The 23,011-nt window shown below is 43.8% G+C and overlaps 1 pseudogene; it reads left to right on the plus strand.

Annotated features, from left to right (window-relative positions):
- The window catches only part of LOC120997201, a 266,949-nt pseudogene that overhangs the window by 195,480 nt on the left and 48,458 nt on the right, over window positions 1-23,011 (plus strand).

Raw genomic sequence — 23,011 nt, forward strand, 5'->3', positions numbered from 1 at the left:
CAGGCAGGGAGAGAGGGGGGGACAAACCACAGAAGGAAGAACATATGAGGAATAAAACAGAATTTAGTTGAATACACTTACATCAGCGCATTTAGGTACTATTGCACTTTGTGACATTAACGACAATAATTGCTATACTCGGGTAGATGAATGATACACTGGGTCAGGTCAATTGGAGTTTTGCTCTGTAATCTCCCCAGCTTTGCCATGCTTTAGCAAACTTCAGAGAAGGTGGAAAATTATAGGATAGGATCTTTTCATATGAGTGGGTTTTGTCTACTTTGTCAACTATCTCTTTTGTTGTGGGAATTGTCTGACTTCCAATATTTGGCTATAGTTCTTAGTTGACAAAAGGAGGTGTGCTACAATCACTCGGTAGGATAGAGGAAACCTTCCTATGTCAATTAGGAGCAAAGCTAGCTGTGGGGTTGGTGACGTTGAAACTTCGGTTAAATCAGATATTATTTCAAAAATCAGTTTCCACAAATTAGCGAGAAGAGGGCATTGCCACAGAATATGGAGCAGTGTGCCCTTATATCCACAGCCTCTCCAACACAGGTGTGAGGAACCTGGGTATATTATACCAAGTCTGTCCAGGGTGTAGTACCACCGTAAGACTGTTTATGTATGACTCATAATGAAGAGTGCATCTAAAGCATTTGGCAGCAAATTGAAGGGCGCTTGTCCACTGAACCTTATCAATTGGTAGCTTTTGTAATTCAAGCTCCCATGATTTGAAAGGGGTGGATTTTATGAATTCCTCTTTATTTCCTAGTGCGGTATAGAAGGGTTTTAAGCCTTTCCTTACTGGATGAGCTTGAGACCAGGAATTAAGTAGGTTGTGATCTGCTTCTACATCAAGCGGGGCGTTGGAAGTTAGAAAGTGTCTAATGCGAAGGTATTTGTAAAAATCGTGATTGGAAATATCATATGTCTGGTGGATATGTTCGAAACTGCACAATTGATCACCCATAAACAGGTCCGAAATACTATTTAGCCCTTTTTTCCTCCATGAGGACAGGTCTATATCCTCTATACATATCTCTAGGGATTCTATGGGCAGTGGCGTACCAAGGGGCGGGGGGGGGGGGCGGCCCGCCCCGGGTGCCACTCACAAGGGGGGTGCCAGCCGCGACTGAGGATAAAAAAAAAAAAAGTGGCGAGTGGGCCAGCCCAGGCGTGGCGCTGTGATAGGGGCAGGGCTCCAGATGGTCTCTCCCTCCCCCTGTGCTGCTGCCGCCGCGGCCAATAAGAAGAGGGACAGGGCCGGGGGAGGGGCTGTGGCCACTGCGCCACCAATGAAGATAACTGACCTGTTAATACAAATGCAGGAGGCGGGTGCCGGAATCAAATAGCTGGCACCCGACCTCTGTGACAGGGAGCTGCGATCAGCCTCATCAGCGGCAGTTAACCCCTCAGGTGCCGCTCCCTGTCATAGAGGTCGGGTGCCGCTATTTGATTCCGGCACCCGCCTCCTGCATTTATATTAACAGGTCAGTTATCTTCATTAACATTGAGTGCGGCCCCCCCCCCCCCCCAGTATAATAAACATTGAGTGCGCCCCCCCCCCCAGTATAATAAACATTGGTGGGCAGTGCCAATGAGGGTTAAAAAATAAAAAATTAACTCACCTCCTCCAATTGATCGCGTAGCTGCTGCCGGTCTCCTTGTAATTTCTTCAGGACCTGTGGTGACGTCACTGAGCTCCAGCCTCTATCACATGGTCCATTACCATGGTGATGGATCATGTGATGTATCATGTGATGAGCTCAGTGACATCACCACAGGTCCTGAAGAAAGTACATGAAACCGGCTGCTACGCGATCAATTGGAGGTGGTGAGTTAATTTTTATTTATTTTTTTAACCCTCATTGGCACTGCCCACCAATGTTTATTATGTTGGGGGGGCACACTGTGCCACCAATGTTTATTATACTAGGGTGTTGGGGGGGCGCACTGCACCCCCAATGTTTATATGTTTATTATACTAGGGAGGGGGGGCGCACTGCGCCACCAATGTTTATATGTTTATTATGCTAGGGAGGGGGGACGCACTGCCCACCAATGTTTATTATGTTGGGGGGGGGCGCACTGCGCCACCAATGTTTATTATACTGGGGTTTAAGGGGGTGCAGGATTTTATTTTATTAAGGAAGGGTTAAGGGGTCTATTAAGGGGTGGTTAATGGGTTTTATTAAGGGAGGTTAATGGGTTTATTTCGTTAAGGGGGTGTGCAGAGGTTTATTTTATTAAGGGGTTTTATTTTTATTTATAAATATTATTGAAAACATTAAAAAAAGTTTGTGCATGTTTTCTTAACTTTCCTGGGGGGGGGGGGGGGGGGGGGGTGCCAAACAAAGGGTTCGTCCCGGGTGCCAAATGCTCTAGGTACGCCCCTGTCTATGGGTGTCCATTTATCTATTGATCTTTTTCCCAACTGACCCTTCTGCGTGATACTCTTTCCAGTTGATCAGGGAGGCTGAGACGCTAGATGGTATATCCTTAGGTATTTTAAAAGATGAGCATAAGGTAGCTAAGAGAAGGGCTTTTAGATTGTGAGATGGGGACAAGGCAGATTCAATAGACACCCAAGGGTATGTTTGGGTATTTTCCCACCAATGTCTCAATTGCGAGACCTGAGTGGCAAGATAATAATGTTTGATATTAGGAAGGCCCAAACCACCAGCTCTTTTGCCTCTTACCAGGATATTGAAGGCTATAATGGGGTTTTCTTTTGTGCCAAACAAAAAAATTTCAGGGCCATATGTGCTCTGTGAAAGGTCTGTGGTAAAGTGATCGGAAGGTTCCTAAACAGGTACAGTAATTTCGGAAGTATAAGCATCTTATATGATGCGATTCTCCCCAGCCAAGATGCCTCACATTTGGCTAATTGATCCATCTCCGCATCCAGATTCGCTAGTAATGGGGTGTAATTATTAGCGTAAAGAGACCCAATCTGTGTGGTAATAAATATCCCTAGGTATTTAATTTTATGATCTTGCCATTCTAGCGGAAATCACTGTTTCATCTGATTCCGGGTCTCGTCCGAAATTTGCAGGGGTAATACTTGGGACTTATCTAGATTAAGTTTGTAGTAAGAGAGGTTACCGAAGTTTTCTATGATTTTTAGTGCCGTGGCTAGGGAATTTAGGGGGTCAGTGAGAGACAGTATAATGTCATCTGCATATAAGGATATGCGGTGATCTAATCCTCATGTTCACCCCTTGAATATATGGGCTCTGTCTTATTGCCTGCGCCAATGGCTCTATAGTGAGAATGAAGATGATGGGGGACAGGGGGCAACCTTGTCTGGTTCCATTTGTTATGGTAAATTCGTCAGACATAGTGCCATTGACAAGGACTCTGGCAGTAGGCTCGGTATACAGTGCTTTTATCATGGAGATACTGTCCGCTGTAAAACCCATTCTGCCCAGTACCGAAAATGCAAAGGACCAGCTAACGCGGTCGAAAGCCTTTTCTGCATCTAAGGCCACTAAAGCTGATGGCAGTTTCTGCTTATTGACAAAATCCAGGATATTTAGTATCCGTCTTGTATTGTCAGAGCCGCATCTGCCCTGGACGAAGCCGACTTGATCAATAGTTACCAGTTGCGGGATGATCGAGGTCAATCTATTTAAAGTTTGGCGTATAGTTTAGTATCTGTGTTTAAAAGTGATATGGGGCGGAAATTTTGGGAGTGAATGGGGTCCTTTCCCGGTTTAGGGAGGGTCACTATCGTAGCTTTTAGCATTTCTTTTGGGAGGTGGCCTGTAGAACGAATATCTTCTAGTGTAGAGCGTAGGTGGGGCAACAGCTCAGACATAAGTTTTATAATATTGGGTGGACAGCCCATCTGGGGCTTTGTGAGAAGGAAGTGCCTTAATGGTGTTCCTCGTTAGAAAAAGGTACAGATATGGATCTTGCTTGATCTTCAGACATACGAGGTAGAGAGTCTAAAAACCTGTTAACCTCTTCCTGGGAGGGAATAGAAGTATTGGTGGAAGCTAGGTTATACAAAGAGGAATAATAGTCCCTGAATTTGTTGGCTATGCCTTTAGGGTCATATACTTTTGCCTCTGTGACATCCTTTATCAGGAACGGGATTTTAGTTTTATACGTTCTGGCTTTTAGTCTATGGGCTAGAAGTTTGCTAGCCTTGTTATCCTGCGAATAATATTGTACCTTCAAGGACCTCATTCTTTTCATAATTGAGCAAAAGACATTCGTTTAGCTGGGTATGCAGCTGTCTTAGTTTGTTTACTAGAGAGGGGGAGATATCTCTTATTGAGAGACTCAATACGTCTAATCTCGGTCATGAGATCTGTGAACCTTTTTTCTATTTCTTTTTTAAAACGACTACCTAGCTTGATTAAAAATTCCCCTGATGAATGCTTTGAGCATTCCATAAAGTGGCTGAGTCCTTCACCGAGCCTGCATTTAGAGTGAAACTCCTTTAATTCTTTAGTAAATTCGGATTGGTACCTTTTTTATGTGTCATAAGATATTCATTATTCCTCCATTGTGGAGACATCGAGGGCTCAAATTTTTCTGCAAGTGTTAAATTTAATAGTAGCATGGTCCGACCATGTGATAGTATCAATGGATGCGGAGATGGAGCATGACAGGAGAGACCTGGAAATTAAAAATAGATCAATTCTGGAATGCATATTATGTCTGGGGGAGAAAAACGTATAATCTCTTTCAGATTCGTGGAGAATACACCAAAAATCATACAAATCCTGCTTACATAGGAATTTCGCTAGAGAATGGGACCTCCAATTAGACGAGGAGGTAGTATCCCATTGGCAGTCGTGTATTGTGTTTGAAATCTCCACAAATCACCAGATGTCCCTTTCTAAGTTTGCCAATCTTGGTCATAAGTTTATTAAAAAAAGGACACCTGATGCCGATGCGGTGCATATATTGCCACAATTGTGTACTGCACATTGTTAATGGTGCCCACAAGTATTATGAACCTGCCTCCAGGGTCTGTGACTATTTCCGTGTGATTAAAGGCGACTGTCTTTAATAGCCAATAACACTCCCCTTTGCTTTTTTGTGTAGTTTGCTTGGAAGACATGTGGAAATTTAGAATGCTGCATTCTGTGTACGTCAGAAGCCACAAAATGAGTCTCCGACACACAGAAAATGTCAGCTCTTTGGGAAATGGCCTCTTTCCACATCAGTGAACGTTTGAGTGGGCTATTCAGACCCTTAACGTTAATAGATGCTAGTTTAAGCGGCATGGTATTGGCAGAATTTGCTAGGGAATGATACATGCACCTTCATCAAAAGATTAGGGGGATAATACCTTTGTGTCCGAGTACTATATAGAATCATCATCACAGAAGTAGGTGAATATCGGCGACCATGGGTGTACCTAAAAGAATGTGCTGAAGCGAAAAGGAAAAACAGAAAACAATTGCACCTTATAAGAGAAAGGAGCAAACATGTTAGTGAGCAATCAACAAGAACGGTTGGTTGCGCTTCATTTGGGGGTAGCAACCTGTCATAGGAAGTCTCTCAGATGGCAACCACCGACTACCTCAAGTGTAAAGGTGAGTATGAATAATGTCCTTGAACGCCCGTCAGCGTGGTTTGGACGCCATTTTCCGCAGACATGTGCCTTTGCCTATTGAACTCTGCTGGACGTTGGGTGGAGGAACTTGAGATTCCCCATTCAGACAACAAGCGTGTCCCTTCTGTGACAGAGGAGATGCTGTGCAATTTTCCATTATGGTTGACCTGCAACTTCACTGGGAATCCCCAGCAGTAGGCGATATTATTTTCTCTTAAAGCAGAAGTGACAGGTAGTAGCTGCCTTCTCATGCGAAGGGTAGTGGCTGAAAGATCAGCGAACATTTTGATTTGCTGATAAGGCGAGGGAAGATCTTTCAAAGACCTGGCAGCCGTCATGGCCTTTTCTTTAACATGGGGAAAAAATGAATTCGCGCCAGCACATTTCTGGGTACGGAGTCTGGAATATGCTTAGGTTTTACTATGCGGCGCGCACAGTCGATCACCAACTCCTTTGGGTCACAGCTTGGAAGCAGCTTTTTTAATAAAGCCTGTAGGAATGCAGACAGATCAGCAGATGGAACCTCTTCTGTAATGCCTCTAAATTTTATATTATTCCTTCTTGATCTGTCCTCTAAGTCAGTGACCTTTGCCCTTAGTGCTTCAACTTCTTCCGTGAGCTCATAGTGGGAATCAATAAGCTGGTTGTGGGAGTTAGCGTATTCCCCCATCTTATGCTCAATATGATCCACTCTGCCGGAGACATCTTGTAGCTGCGTATGAAGAGGGGTGTACAGCTTGGTGATATCCTGATGCAGCAATTTGTTGAGCCTGCGTCTGGCTCACTAATTAAGAACCTGCTGCTAGCGCTTATCTGAAGTCTCTATGGAGGAGAGAGTATCTGTGAGGGTGTCAGAAAGTGCAGAGGCTGGTGAGTGTGTTGCATTTACCTCACTGTCGGAGTCTGTTGCTGCCGCCGTGGATCATTGTGTGGCGGGAATTTCGGCTGGCGAAGATGGCGCCTCTCTCTCCACTAAGTCGTCTTCTCCCCCTGTAGTCTCCCACGTCAGTGGGGAAAATCTGGACCCTTTGTCTGAGGAGGACAGCAGTCTCTTTCGCGGGACATGTTGGCTGTCCTTGGCGTCGGCATTAGTGTTTCCCACCGAATGAGCAGGGGACGGAGGCTTCTGCTGTGTGATGTTCGTGCCTTCCTCCATAGGCGCTCCGGATTGCTCCTGGTCTTTATCAAAATAAAAGTCCAGTTTGCCTTGCGCCTTGCTCGCCTTCTTCCCTCTGGTCATCATAGGGTTTGTCACCAGGTTATTTAACCACAGAATGGGGCAGAAATAGGGTGATATGCTGCATAAAGACTGAGGTGATATCGGAGCTCCTCTAGCGTGCGGCCATGTAGGTCAGCGGCAAGCCACGCCCCCCAATGTTTCACAATTTTGTCTGATGCTGTGTATAAGCAATGTAACGCTGGTATCACTTTTTGTATGTATCTGTCAATCAATCCTATTGTATGTACTAATGCCATACCTTGTGTTATACTTCAATAAAAATGAGTTTAAAAAAAAAACCTGTTAGAGCGACGATGCGACCTCAAGGAGCCTCATTCTATCCAGGATCACATGTTTCAGGGGCTAGGTGAAAGGAAGAGGTTTTCAAATCCATAACAATATTAAAAACCCTAGTATCTAAAGAATGGAGAGACCCCCAAGAAAATTTCGGGATCATTTAAAAGAAAATTCCCTTTTACAGATTAAGATTCTGCTTTCTGAGAAACACCAAAAATGTATGCACCTGTAGCTTCTTTGCTCTATTCCCTGTGAAGGTGACCATCTGTTCAGCTCCATTCTTGACATCCTTGACAAAGCCTCAGATAAAGAGGATTTCCCCAAGAGAGATGGTTTACAACTCCAGGAGAAATTTTCGAAGATAAAGACAGGACCTCAAGAAGGAAAATGCTTCAAGATGGCAACAGTCTAAAGGCAGAGGAAAAGAGTTTCTTTTTAATCCATACATTACCCATGAAAACAATACATGACCCTCACAATGATACCAGAATTCAGTTTAGAGGCAGATTGAGGTGTGTTTTTTTTTTTGTTTGTTTGCCTCCCGTCCAACTAATCGATTCATGTCAAACTAATTTTAGTCCCCCTCCTCAGCATCAGTTAGCTTTGGAAATGGATGTGAGCCTGATGCTAGAAACAGGTCCTAATCTTTTTTCCTCTGAATAAACAGGGATCAGGATTTTATTCTTTGATTTTTCTAGTAACGAATCCTAATGGATTCTTTAGATTTAATTATTAATTTAAAGCCCTTGAATAAATATGTAAAATATATAAAATGGAGTCTTTAAAATCTACCACTAACGTACTGGGGAAAGACTTGTTTATGGTAACCTTTTCTGATGCCTACTATCATGTTCCCATCTCTCCATAACAACATCAGAAATATTTAAGGATGGCTGTAATGTTTAAAAACAAATTTGTGCCATTTCTAATTCCAGGCACTTCCCCTCCCAAGAGTACAGTGGCCTCCTATACTTCTTAAATAGTAGTTTGAAATAACCAGGACTTTTCGCAGTGCTGGCTGACCCTTCAAACTAATTAGAGGGAGGAAAAGGCTGCTGTAAGAGTGGTGACTAAGAACCCAGTGGTCACTCTGACTGAGCTCCTAAAGGACTCTCAGACTGTGAGAAACAAGAGTCTCTGATCTGAAGGAACCAAGATTTAACTTTTTGGCTTCAATTCTAAGCTTCATGTCTGGAGGAAACCAGGCACTGCTTATCACTTGCCCAATACCACAACATGGTGGTCGTGGCAGCATCATGCTGTGAGGGTGTTTTTCAGCAGCTGGGACAGACTGGTTAGGGTTTGAAGGAAGGCTAATGGAACAAAGTACAGAGATAATTAATTAAAACTTTGATCCAGAGTGTCCTGAACCTCAGACTGGACTGAAAGTTCACCTTCCAACAAGACAATGACCTAAGCACACAGCCAGGACACATAGGAGTGGCTTAGGGACAACTCTGTGAATGTCCTTTGAGTGGCCCAGCCAGAGCCCTGACTTGAACCCAATCAAACATCTCTGGAGAGACCTAAAATATCTTGTCCACCGATGGTCAACATCCAACCTGACAGAGTAGGGAAGAATAGCAGAAAATGCCCACTCAGGTGTGCAAACCTTGTGGCATCATACCCAAGAAGACTGGAGACTGTAATCGCTGCCAAAGGGGATTTAACTAAATCTTGAGTAAAGGGTCTGAATACTTGGGTCAATACAATGATTTTAGTTTTTCAGTTTCAATAAATTAGCCAGGATTTCTAACATTCTCTTTTCACATTGTCATTATGGAGTATTGAGTGCAGATGTCAGTGTCATATTGGTGTTTGACCGTGACGCGGTTGCCGTGCAGACTCGTTGCTTGTGGCAACGTGGAGTTTGTGGTTTGCACGTGCACTTCCTCCTTAAGTTGTGTCTCCCTGCTGTGTGGTGTGCGTGGGGTTAATATCCTGACATGGTTAGATCAGGGTGTGGTCTCTTCTAGCTATTTAGCCTTTGCTTGGAGGGGAGTTGTGCTCTAGCCTTGCTGTTGGCTGGAAGCTATGCTCAGTCTGTGGCTATTCAATCTGCCCAGTCATTGAGGGTCACCTTGTTGGACATCGAGGTCTCTTAGCAATGTAATTCCTTTGTCTCCCTTGTAAACTAGTACATGGATTGCAGGATAAAACTTACCAGGAAAGGTTAAAGGACCTTAATATGTATAGCTTGGAAGAAAGAAGAGACAGAGGGGATATGATAGAAACTTTTAAATACATAAAGGGAATCAACTCGGTAAAGGAGGAGAGCATATTTATAAGAAGAAAAACTACCACAAGAGGACACAGTTTTAAATTAGAGGGGCAAAGGTTTAAAAGTAATATAAGGAAGTATTACTTTACTGAGAGAGTAGTGGATGCATGGAATAGCCTTCCTGCAGAAGTGGTAGCTGCAAATACAGTGAAGGGGTTTAAGCATGCATGGGATAGGCATAAGGCTATCCTTCATATAAGATAAGGCCAGGGACTATTCATAGGATTCAGATATATTGGGCAGACTGGATGGGCCAAATGGTTCTTATCTGCCGACACATTCTATGTTTCTATGTTTGTATCCTCTATGTACCCAACCTCACTTGTATGTTTGGTGTGGGTTTATGTTCAGAGTTTGTTGTACATCTTGTTTGTTACATGTCTGGGATGTTGTTGGTGTTTGTCCCTGCATGTGTGTAAGATGTTTCCCTGTGTGTGGTGTCCCTGCGGAAGGGAGTTGGTTTCCTGGAGGGGTGAAACATATTTTCCTAGGATGTGCAGTTGCTGGAGTCCTGGTTTCTGTGTTAGTACGGACTGCATCCGGAAGGTGAATGGCATTATGTCTGTTTGGGTTCCAGGTTACTTCAGCTGTGTTCTTCTTTGGTGTCTTCCAGCAGCTGCAGCAGGTAAGTGACCAGATTTACTGTTGGTTCAGTTGTCTCTGGCTACTTGCCTGTTATTTCCGTGGTGGTATCCTTTTGTTGCTAGGCCTGTGGGAGACTCTGGTTCATCCGTGTCGTGGATGAACCAGTTGGTCTCTTGTCCCTTTCTCCTTACCTCGGGGTAATTCAGGTATTTCAGGGTTCTTAGGTTCCGGCGTATGGACACTCCTACCATCAGGGTCGGCTCATACAGATAGGAGATTAGGGCCAGATTTAGGGATGCTTTAGGAGGTGACCTGCTCCCAGCATCCAGGCTTAGTTGCTACCTTTTTATCTCTGACATTGTACGGTGGGCGGTTTTCCCCAATCCCCGCCGTGACAGCAGAATGATGGGGGGAAAAACTGGAACATAAAATGTGAAAGGGTGTGAAGACTTTCTGAATGATTTGTAAAGCGCTGCAGAATATGTTCGTGCTATATAAAGATTATTATACAATAGTCCCATAAAGGTGCCCGCAGAGTACTGACTGCAGTTTCTTGTTGTAGAAATGCTGTGTGTATCTTCTATCTGATGGTTCGAGCTCTGGACACCGTGGAGGACGACATGACCCTCAGTCTGGAGACCAAAATCCCCATTTTGCATAAGCTCCACACGTACCTGTACCAGGCGGACTGGAGGTTTACAGAGAGCAAGGATAAGCATCGTGTAGTTCTGGAGGACTTCCCCACGGTAAGATGGACTGATGTGGGGTACAAGGGTCAGAGGCAGGTCTTGTGTGGTATCTGGGGCTCCTGGAAAGATTTGAGTTTTAAAACGTAGAAGGAGCGGTCACGTGACCGTGAAGAGGATCCTAGGACCGCTGCTGCTGGGGGTAAGTGTCGCTGTCCCAATATTCTCTCCAAGGGTTAGATTTGGGCGCAATTTTTAAGGTAGGGCCGGAGAAACCCTTTAAGGTTTAAGAAATTTATCTTGGTGACCTGCATATTTAAGTCCTTACATATAAGGACTGGAAGCTGTAAATCACTTTTTATGATGAGGACAGGAGCTTCTTCAGGATCCTAAGGAATTGTATGTGGAGTCTAGTTTCACCTTACAATGGTCTTTCCTGAGCCATTATATGTTGAAAATATTGTATCCCGAGGCCATTGGATCTTGAGGGGTCAGTGTACAGGCATCTAATGGCATACGTTGTTCATCCGCTCCAATAAAAAAAAAACATTTTTTTTTTTTTTTAGGTATTGCTCTTAACAGGGAAGCAAAGTGTCGATAGGTGCCCCTATTTTATTCTATGCTGTCTGTCCTAGATTTCCCTGGAGTTCAGAAACCTAGCGCCAGTTTACCAGAAGGTGATTGTAGACATCTGCCAAAAGATAGGAGTGGGCATGGCGGAGTTCTTGGAGAAGCAGGTGGAATCTCTCCTGGATTGGGATAAGGTAGAGAAATTTTCTTTTAGCTCCAATATCTACCTTCACAATTGTATTTTTACTGTGTCAGTGCGTCTAAGAATGAAGAATTAAGTACCTTTTGCTACTTATCTTCATTTAAAAAAGTGCTGTTTTGTTTATGCAGCTCCTATACAAACCTTTGTGTTTCCCTGGTAGTAGACGACAAACAAGTTTTGTAGTCTGATCCTGCAGTTATACTTTCTTCCAACAGTCCCCTGCTGTTTGGTGAACAGATGGAAGAAAGTTGATTTCCATTGTGAGATCTATGTACAAAATCCAGTTATATTTAGGACCCTGAGTGACCCCCCTATCCCATTTTGAGTTTATCCACACCCGTTTCCCTATTGTGGGAAACCAGCCCTGGTGATAGAAGCCTCGCTAGCTTTGTTTTGCTTATTGGCCTTTATCCTGGGTCCTTATTTTTTTGCTTGTTTTTTTTTTTTTACCTAGCTTCCGTCTGCTGATTTTTGCCTCAGTTTTCCTGGTTTCACCCGGCTGTGTATTTGACTCTGCTTTGTCTCTACCCTTTGGTTGTGGTGTGAATCTCTGGTTTTGACTTCACTTACCGCTGCTGGATTATATCCCATGCACTTACCCAGGTTAGGGACCGTTGTCCAGTTGAGGGCTGTCATTTAGCATGTATCATCCAATAGGGAAGGGCTGTGGTGCTGGAGGAATTTTTATTGCTGCACTGTTCCTTAACGAATGTGACCCTTGTCTGATTGTGCCTATACTTCAGTATGGTCCCCTGAGATCTCTGTTGGGGGATGAATATCTTAAGTAATAGAATTGACGTATAGTATTAACCCTGACATTTTGATTCTCTCTCCTTTGCTCAGTACTGTCTCTGTGCGGCCGGATTACCGATGATCGGTCTGTCCCGTCTGTTTTCTGCCTCAGGACTAGAAGACGCCATCATCGGCGAGAATACAAGACTCTCTGGCTCTGTGGGGCTCTTCCTGCAGAAAACAAACATCATCCGAGATTACCTGGAAGACCAGCTGGAAGGAAGAGAGTTCTGGCCCAGAGAGGTGATTATAGGCTGATGGGCTGATAGTAGTGAAATACCTCTCTGCTTGACTGTGAGCAAAACCAACACTGTCTTATCTGTCCTTCAGGTGTGGAGCAAATACGGCAAAAATCTGTCTGACTTTGCTAAGCTGGAGAACATAGTGACGGCTGTGCAGTGCTTGAATGAACTGGTGACCAATGCTCTGCAGCATGTGCCCGATGTCCTTCTCTACCTGTCCCAGCTGAGGAACCAGAACGTGTTTCACTTTAATGCCATCCCACAGGTGAGTGAGGAAGGAGCTGTGAAACTGCTTTAACACCACTTTAAGGCCCCTTTCACACGAGCGAGTTTTCCGCGCGGTTGCAATGCGTGACGTGAACGCATAGCACCCGCATTGAATCCTGACCCATTGATTACAACGGGTCTGTGTACATGGGCGTTGTGTGTGTGTTTTTTTTTTTTTTAAATATACTTTTATTCAGGGAAAGATACATATAAGCAGTATACAAAGCCATTGGTGACACATAGTGTACAGGGAGTGCAGAATTATTAGGCAAGTTGTATTTTTGAGGATTATTTTATTATTGAACAACAACCATGTTCTCAATGAACCCAAAAAACTCATTAATATCAAAGCTGAATATTTTTGGAAGTAGTTTTTAGTTTGTTTTTAGTTTTAGCTATTTTAGGGGGATATCTGTGTGTGCAGGTGACTATTATTGTGCATAATTATTAGGCAACTTAACAAAAAACAAATATATACCCATTTCAATTATTTATTTTTACCAGTGAAACCAATATAACATCTCAACATTCACAAATATACATTTCTGACATTCAAAAACAAAACAAAAACAAATCAGTGACCAATATAGCCACCTTTCTTTGCAAGGACACTCAAAAGCCTGCCATCCATGGATTCTGTCAGTGTTTTGATCTGTTCACCATCAACATTGCGTGCAGCAGCTACTGTTTTCCCTCCTTGTAAATCTCACATTTGATGATGGACCACAGGTTCTCAATGGGGTTCAGATCAGGTGAACAAGGAGGCCATGTCATTAGATTTTCTTCTTTTATACCCTTTCTTGCCAGCCACGCTGTGGAGTACTTGGACGCGTGTGATGGATCATTGTCCTGCATGAAAATCATGTTTTTCTTGAAGGATGCAGACTTCTTCCTGTACCACTGCTTGAAGAAGGTGTCTTCCAGAAACTGGCAGTAGGACTGGGAGTTGAGCTTGACTCCATCCTCAACCCGAAAAGGCCCCACAAGCTCATCTTTGATGATACCAGCCCAAACCAGTACTCCATCTCCACCTTGCTGGCGTCTGAGTCGGACTGGAGCTCTCTGCCCTTTACCAATCCAGCCACGGGCCCATCCATCTGGCCCATCAAGACTCACTCTCATTTCATCAGTCCATAAAACCTTAGAAAAATCAGTCTTGAGATATTTCTTGGCCCAGTCTTGACGTTTCAGCTTGTGTGTCTTGTTCAGTGGTGGTCGTCTTTCAGCCTTTCTTACCTTGGCCATGTCTCTGAGTATTGCACACCTTGTGCTTTTGGGCACTCCAGTGATGTTGCAGCTCTGAAATATGGCCAAACTGGTGGCAAGTGGCATCTTGGCAGCTGCACACTTGACTTTTCTCAGTTCATGGGCAGTTATTTTGCGCCTTGGTTTTTCCACACGCTTCTTGCGACCCTGTTGACTATTTTGAATGAAACGCTTGATTGTTCGATGATCACGCTTCAGAAGCTTTGCAATTTTAAGAGTGCTGCATCCCTCTGCAAGATATCTCACTATTTTTGACTTTTCTGAGCCTGTCAAGTCCTTCTTTTGACCCATTTTGCCAAAGGAAAGGAAGTTGCCTAATAATTATGCACACCTAATATAGGGTGTTGATGTCATTAGACCACACCCCTTCTCATTACAGAGATGCACATCATCTAATATGCTTAATTGGTAGTAGGCTTTCGAGCCTATACAGCTTGGAGTAAGACAACATGCATAAAGAGGATGATGTGGTCAAAATACTCATTTGCCTAATAATTCTGCACGCAGTGTATATATAAATGTCATCTTAAGCACATCAGTAGGGAAGTGTCATTTTGTACATAAAGACAGGCATATTTCCCATTTTTTTATTTTTATTCTTTTTCTCCCTCTCCCCCCACTTATAACTGATATACCCAGCTTTGAGCAAAGTTAACTCATAACACATCAATATTGGAGACAATTGACCCCCACAAATTTACTCCCCATCCCACTTTTGTCCTTCCTGAACGTCTCAGCTACTATCTGATATCAAAACTATCTCTATCTCTGGCAATAGATCAATCCACTTCACCACTCTTGTAAAACCCTTTATTCAAACTTTCAAGTCCCCCAACTGATCCTTCAAATCCTCCTGTAAGTACCACGTTGTGAGTTCAGATTTGGGAATATACTGCAACATAAAAACCGTCCATACTTTGTAAAGTTTTTTCCCCCAGTATTTCTTTCCTGTTAATCGCATCCCGCCATTCTAAATGAAATAAATGCTTAATTCGGCTCAACAGCATCTCAGCATTGGGGATGTCTGCTGACAGCCACCGTGCCAATATGCATATCTTTGCCTCCAACAATATCTTATGTTCGAGGACAGTCAGACCCATCTTCTCTCTGCCCCTTTCAGTTTCAGTTAATTCTTTTCCTTCTGCCTGAAATATGACTAGTAGAGGCGATAAATCAGATCGGTTATTGCCGAGACGTTTCATTGTTGAAGACACTTGAGACCAAAATCCTTCCAATGGATGTTGCCCTCTAGTGCACTAATTAATATAATATAATATTAAATATATAAAAAAAATATAATAATAATAATAAAAAATATATTTTATAAAAAAATAAAAAAATTTAAAAAAAATAATAACATAAAAAATGCTTCATTTTGAAGCTAATAGGCACTTACAATAATTATTATCACTACCATTATTTATTATTTTTTCACTTTCTCTTGTTTTTGGCTTATTTCACTTTGTGTTGTGTTCTCATTGTGTTTCTTTTTGGATATACATCCGTTATATATCTTCTTATTTTAATTTTTATAATTTGGCCGCATTACCCTGTCATCGATCTCTTGACTCTTTGTATATTGAATTTTAACTTTGCGCTCATCCTTGCAAGTTTCTCCTTCTCTTTGTTTCCTTTTTCTCTGCTGCTCTGTGCACATCCGCAGCGTCCCTCGCCGCGGCATATCCTGTGATCTACGTCACTTCCGACTGCTGATACGCAGTGAGTGCCTCGCGAGCCGACGCGTGCTGCTACTTCCGGTCTTTGGAACGCAGCGCGGGCCGGCTCGGATGGGCGCATCTGCGGACGGCATATCCGGACGCCGTTCGCTTTTCATATTTGTTTTATATGTATATTATGTGAGGTCTCCTCATGCGCCTCTCTGTTCATCCATGCTAATGAGGCGATCACCGCCCCTTCTTGCCATCTGGGACCAGTGCGCAGGTAATATGTATTATGACTTGATTACTCAGCACATATATACTTGATCATTGGCTACTAGGAATCAGGCACTCCTGAGGAAGCCAGCAAGTCTGGCGATACGCGTTGGGCTTTTCTCCTGACCACCACGCATGCCCCCCATCATGCCATTTTTATGATAAGTATTCCAGTCTTATTTATTGTTGATGGATTTCATGCACTTTATATTGCTACATGCTGATGGATGTGGGGGTTTGTTCATGAATTTGTGGTGAATCAGATGGGCATGTGCCGACACATGGCTTACATGGCCCAGATCTGTTGTATACAACGATTTTAACTCATTTTATGTTGTGTCTGTTTCCTTAAATAAATTTGTAATTTTGTAGATGTGCGGCTCCTGTCTCGGTATTCTTTCTCTTTCTTGACAGGTTGCCCTAAGTACGTTATAGATTTCTGAGATAGACATCTTACACTTATGTCCCAGAAAGGAGTCAAACTTGTTCCTCTGCCCTTCAGTGGATAAGTCACTTATAAGGCTCTTTACATAGCTTTGAACCTGTATATATGGAAACTGAGCTGGTTTCTGTAGATTCCATTTCTCTTCTAATTCACTTAGCGATGCCCATTTGGCCTCCCTCTCATGCATCAGATCTCCTATCCTAGACACTCCCCTAGTCGCCCAGTCTTGAAAGGGTTTCTCACTATAACCAGGAGGGAAGTTGGGATTCCCCTGTAATGGGAGATGTTTCAAAAACATATAAGGTAGGCCAAAAAGCTTCCTCACATTTTTCCAAGCAATGATTGTGTCTCTAAGAATTAGGGATCTTTTTGCTATATACGGGAGTTTCGACACCTTAGTGTGTAGGAGGGCCATCAAATTCCACGGAGATGCCAGCTGACTCTCAACACGTAAATTAGAGTAGAACAACATCTTATTAGCCCAGTCTAATATATGCCTACTAAGGCACGCCAAATTGTATCCCCTTAGGTCTGGGGAATTAAGACCTCCCTGATCCTTCTTAAGCTTCAACTTTTTTAACGCAATTCTCGCCTTCTTCCCTCCCCACAAAAATTGAGTAAACTTTTTCTCAAGGTCCCCAATATCAGCGTGTCATAAGAGTACAGGTATTGTTTGTAAATGGTACATTAGCTTCGCCGCCCCCATCATTTTGATCAACTGACAACGTCCCATCAGAGAGAGGGGTAAATTTTTCCATCTGTCAAGGTCTTTTTTAATTCTGGAGAACAGTGGTGGGTAATTCAACCTATATATGGAATGTGGTAATTTCCCTATTTTGACCCCCAAGTATGTAAGTTGTGTCGACGGTTTAGCAATACCAAATCTCACAGAGCCAATATCAATCCCATCGTCTCCCTGTGCCAAAGGAAGCAGTTCACACTTAGTTCTGTTTACCGAATAACCCGAGTATTTCCCAAATTCACTTAACAGTTCCATCACCCTCCCCAGGTGTTTCGGACGGGCCAGAAATAAAATATCGTCTGCGAACAAAGCCGCTTTTGCCTGACATCCCCCAACCTTGATACCTTCAAAGATATTAGATTCACACAGTTCCCTGGCAAGTGGCTCTAAGGCTAGATTAAATAATAGGGGGGATAGGGGACTTCCCTGTCGGGTTCCTTTTTGAAGATGAAAAGGTTTAGATAAAAAGCCCTGGGTATAAACCCTTGCCTTCAGATTACGGTACATCAGGGATAATTGAGTCCTAAAGGCTCCAACGAATCCCATCTTATCCAATACTGCTCCCAACCATGCCCACCTTACATTATCAAAGGCCTTTTCTGCATCCAAGGTGAGCATGGCTGGGAACTCTCCCCTAACTGAAAGGTTCTGTACCCGGTCCAGAACCGTCAAAACAGTCCTTATATTTGTTACTGCAGATCTGCCTTTTACAAACCCTACCTGTTCTCGTCCTATTAACTGGGGCAAAAACAAAGCCAAGCGATCTGCTACAATCTTGGCCATCAGTTTCGCATCAACATTTATTAGAGAGATGGGCCTGTAAGAACCTGGTGTCAAGGGGTCCTTCCCTGGCTTGGGGATCAGTTTGATATGACATGTTCTCATTGTCCAATGACATACGACCCTGAAAGACCCCATTAAACAATTCCAGTATAACAGGAGATACTTGGGTTATGAGAGCCTTGAAGAATTCCCCTGTCAATCCATCAGGACCTGGGGCTTTGGAGTTAAGTAAATGTTTAATGGCCTCCTGTAATTCTTGTAAGGAGATGTCCACATTCAAAGAAAGGAGTTGTTCCTCACTTAAACTTGGTAATTTAACCCTATTTAAAATAGTGTCAGATAGGTCGCATGTTGCCTCATCTTTATATAGCGCTTCATAATAGGAACCTACTATAGTACTGATTACTGCAGGGTCATGACACAAGTTACCCTCGGTGTCTTTTAAACGTGATATATTGGGGATTTCTCATCCCTTTAGCTAGATGTGCTAATAGCCTCCCAGATTTATTACCATATTTGTACAGTTTCGCTTCCATTTCTGACTGCTTTAAGGACTCCTTTTCTCTCAGTGTTCAAAAGCTTGGCGTTCTACCACTCACTTCTGTTTATTAGCATCTGAAGGGTTACTCATGAAACTGAAATAAGCTTCTCTTACTTTCTGGCTTGATTTATTAAAGGATTGTTGGGCCTTTTTCTTGATGCTACTCACATATCCCAACTTTTTAAAGAACGGTCCGTTATTGGTATTCGGGCCATAAACATTATGGATGCTGTACTGTGTGTCCTGGACCTGGATAAGAACCCGCGCCCATCTGCCCTTTGTATCAGCAGTATGCCCTACAACAGTACAATTGAGCTGTTTATTTATCAGCGTTATAACCCCTGCCTTCCTATTATATGCTGGAGAACCTAACACAGTTCCTACCCATAACCTTTTCATCCTGTCAAAATCCTTCTCTTCCAGGTGAGGTTCCTGGAGAAGAACAATGTCAGGTTTGAGTTTCTTTAAATGCCTAAGAATCATCCATCTTTTGTGTGGTGACCTCAGGCCCTTTATGTTCCAAGAGATAATTTTCATCTTTTGCTTTTCCTAAACACTACCCTTGTAGCCGAGACTAAAATTACGTTCAGAAAGGACAAAATCTGCAAATGAACAAAATCCAAAATCCCTTAAAAGACTTCCCTCCCTACCTCCCTAATTTCCCTTCCCTAACCGTTAGAGCAGCCACTAACTATATTATATTCTATTGGGACTTCCTTTTTTCTGGGTTGCGGCACCCGCCCTCCTATTTGGCTCACGCAGCTACTTGCCCAAGGTCTCTTATATCAAGGAGCAATGTGAAGATGATCAACATAACACATTCATGAACTAAGAACGCCCATAACATTAACCCCACCCTCCCCTCCATATCTGTGGTGTGAAAAGGTGACCTCTCATTTTAACCATTGAATCCCCTATTGTATGAAACTTTTCAGAGTCATTAAAGGGATAACTTGCAACATCTCAGCTTGTGTTACCACAAGAACAGTCACCTTCTCGGGTACGATTGCACATCTCCTGGAAGTGCGCTTATTGACTGCCCCGGATCGTCCCTCTCTATCACAACGTTCCCGTCCAGGATCTTGAGATTCAACCTTTCGCCGTTCTCCATCCATTCTATCCCGACGCGGGGATTCAGATCTCCACCTGCGCTTTGCTTCCCTTTCCTGTCGTCTGTTCTGTAAAGTGTCCATTTCTTCCGCCGCTGACGGCTCGTGAAATATGATCGTGGAGCCATCCGCATGTGTAACACGCAATTTTGCTGGGTACATTAGTTGAAACTTGATTTGCCTTTTATACAGCAAAGAGCAAACATGGCTGAACTCCCTCCGTTTCTTAACCACAGCCGCTGAATAATCTGCAAACAATAATATATTATGACCTTGTAGCTTGAAGGGACTTTTTCAGATTCTGAAAGCCCTGAGTATGGCTTCCTTATCACAATAATCTAGATATTTCATGATTACTTGGCGCGGCCTTATAGGAGCATTGTGTGACTCTCCCGATCTCTTCAATTGTGAATCCTCCAAGGGGCCAACTCTGTGCGCTCGCTCCACCTTATGTTGACCCTCTAGGCCCAGGGCTCGTGGCAAATCTAATTCGCAGAGTTCCTTTAATTCCTGTGGTTTTATGAATTCTGGTAATTCAATTAAACGTAAATTGCTCCGTCGCGACCTATTCTCCCGGTCTTCCACCCTGTCCAGTAGAATCATATTGTTTGGACAGATCACTCAGGGAGCGTGCATAACTGGCATTCTCACTCTCCATAGATTGAGATCTCTGCTCCAGCTCTTCTAGCTTGGCGTCATGTTGATGTATTGTTTCATGAAGCTCCTTACAAGAATTACAGGAGGCCATTAAGAGATGCTGACAACGTCTTCGTCAGTGTGTCCCTGATATCAGGAGCTAGGTAGGTGGCTACTTCGATAGCCAGCGATTTTATAATCCATGCCTTGTGTTGTCATTGTCGTTGGGTGTTGTACCAGAGACTCACCCCTGTCTTGTGTCTCAGACACTGGTTCAGGTGAGAGAGGACACGGCTCCGCCATCTTGTCCTGAGAATCTCCCGTGCTGCCGGACATGGTGGATTTCAGGCTGCCGCTCCTCAGGAGGTACCGCTCCATGTACCGAGCTCTGTGGCCAGTAACAGACCTTAGGTGGCACTCTAATGGCTTCCCCACACTTGTAATAACAGTGGGGATCCAATTTACAGACGAGCGGGTGCCGGAGCTCCTTCACTCCGCTGCTAACATCCCAGCGCCGGAACCGGAAGTTCCCCGTTCGTAGTTTTTAATCTTGGTAACCAGATTAATCCAGTTATTTAACTTCGGGGGATGGCGTGCAAACCAATTTCGACTGATCAGCAGTCTGGCCAATAGTAGTACTCTACCCAATAGGATCTTTTAATATTTATGGGCCGTCCAATTAAGACAAATCGTTAAGTAGAAACAGTTGTGGATCAGGAGATATAGATATTTTTAACCTGTCGGCGAGAAGATTTCTAATGCCCTTCCAGTATACTGACAGACCGGGACACAGCCAGATCATATGAAGATAATCCGCTCCTGTATTATCACAGCGAGGGCAATTAGAAGTATCTCTCAATCCACATCTGTTCAACCAAACAGGGGTAACATAAAGTCTATGGTAGATGTTAAACTGTGTAAGCACATGATTAAAATTATGGGAGGGTACATCAGGGTTAGTGAAAATTGTTCCCCCATCCCACCGACTTTATATTTGGGCAGTCCACACAATCACCAGGTCAAAGGGCCTGGGAAGTATCAGAAAAACGTGACTTAATCAATAATTTATATACACTGCTCAAAAAAAATAAAGAGAACACTTAAACACAATGTAACTCCAAGTCAATCACACTTTTGTGAAATCAAACTGTCCACTTAGGAAGCAACACTGAGTGACAATCAATTTCACATGCTGTTGTGCAAATGGGATAGACAACAGGTGGAAATTATAGGCAATTAGCAAGATACCCCCAATAAAGGAGTGGTTCTGCAGGTGGTGACCACAGACCACTTCTCAGTTCCTATGCTTCCTGGCTGATGTTTTGGCCACTTTTGAATGCTGGCGGTGCTTTCACTCTAGTGGTAGCATGAGACTACAACCCACACAAGTGGCTCAGGTAGTGCAGCTTATCCAGGATGGCACATCAATGCAAGCTGTGGCAAGAAGGTTTGCTGTGTCTGTCAGCGTAGTGTCCAGAGCATGGAGGCGCTACCAGGAGACAGGCCAGTACATCAGGAGACGTGGAGGAGGCCGTAGGAGGGCAACAACCCAGCAGCAGGACCGCTACCCTCTGCCTTTGTGCAAGGAGGAACAGGAGGAGCACTGCCAGAACCCTGCAAAATGACCTCCAGTAGGCCACAAATGTGCATGTGTCTACTCAAACGGTCAGAAACAGACTCCATGAGGGCCCGACGTCCACAGGTAGGGGTTGTGCTTACAGCCCAACACCGTGCAGGACATTTGGCATTTGCCAGAGAACAGCAAGATTGGCAAATTCGCCACTGGCGCCCTGTGCTCTTCACAGATGAAAGCAGGTTCACACTGACCACATGTGACAGAGTCTGGAGACGCCGTGGAGAACGTTCTGCTGCCTGCAACATCCTCCAGCATGACAGGTTTGGCATTGGGTCAGTAATGGTGTGGGGTGGCATTTCTTTGGAGGGCCGCACAGCCCTCCATGTGCTCGCCAGAGGTAGCCTGACTGCTATTAGATACGGAGATGAGATCTTCAGACCCCTTGTGAGACCATATGCTGGTGCGGTTGGCCCTGGGTTCCTCCTAATGCAAGACAATGCTAGACCTCATGTGGCTGGAGTGTGTCAGCAGTTCCTGCAAGACTAAGGCATTGGTGCTATGGACTGGCCCGCCCGTTCCCCAGACCTGAATCCAATTGAGCACATCTGGGACATCATGTCTCACTCTATCCACCAACGTCACGTTGCACCACAGACTGTCCAGGAGTTGGCAGATGCTTTAGTCCAGGTCTGGGAGGAGATCCCTCAGGAGACCGTCCGCCACCTCATCAGGAGCATGCACAGGCGTTGTAGGGAGGTCATACAGGCACGTGGAGGCCACACACACTACTGAGCCTCATTTTGACTTGTTTTAAGGACATTACATCAAAGTTGGATCAGCCTGTAGTGTGTTTTTCCACTTAAATTTTGAGCGTGACTCCAAATCCAGACCTCCATGGGTTGAAAAATTTGATTTCCATTTTTTAATTTTTGTGTGATTTTGTTGTCAGCACATACAACTATGTAAAGAACAAAGTATTTCAGAAGAATATTTAATTAACTCCGATCTAGAATGTGTTTATTTGTGTTCCCTTTATTTTTTTGAGCAGTGTATATTTGAAATCTTCATTTTTTGTGACGTCTTCCCTAACCATTGATTTAATGGTGAGAAGGTATCTATTTCCAATCGTAATTTATCTTCCAAACTAAAAAGTGCCGAGCGAAGCTGGAAATACCTAAACCATGAAAGGTTCTGTACACTGTGTGATAGTTCCGCAAATATCATGATTTCCCTATTCTTAACCACCTGTGCCAAGTATAC

This window comes from Bufo bufo, chromosome 4 (genome assembly GCF_905171765.1).
Source record: "Bufo bufo chromosome 4, aBufBuf1.1, whole genome shotgun sequence".
Lineage (NCBI taxonomy): Eukaryota > Metazoa > Chordata > Amphibia > Anura > Bufonidae > Bufo > Bufo bufo.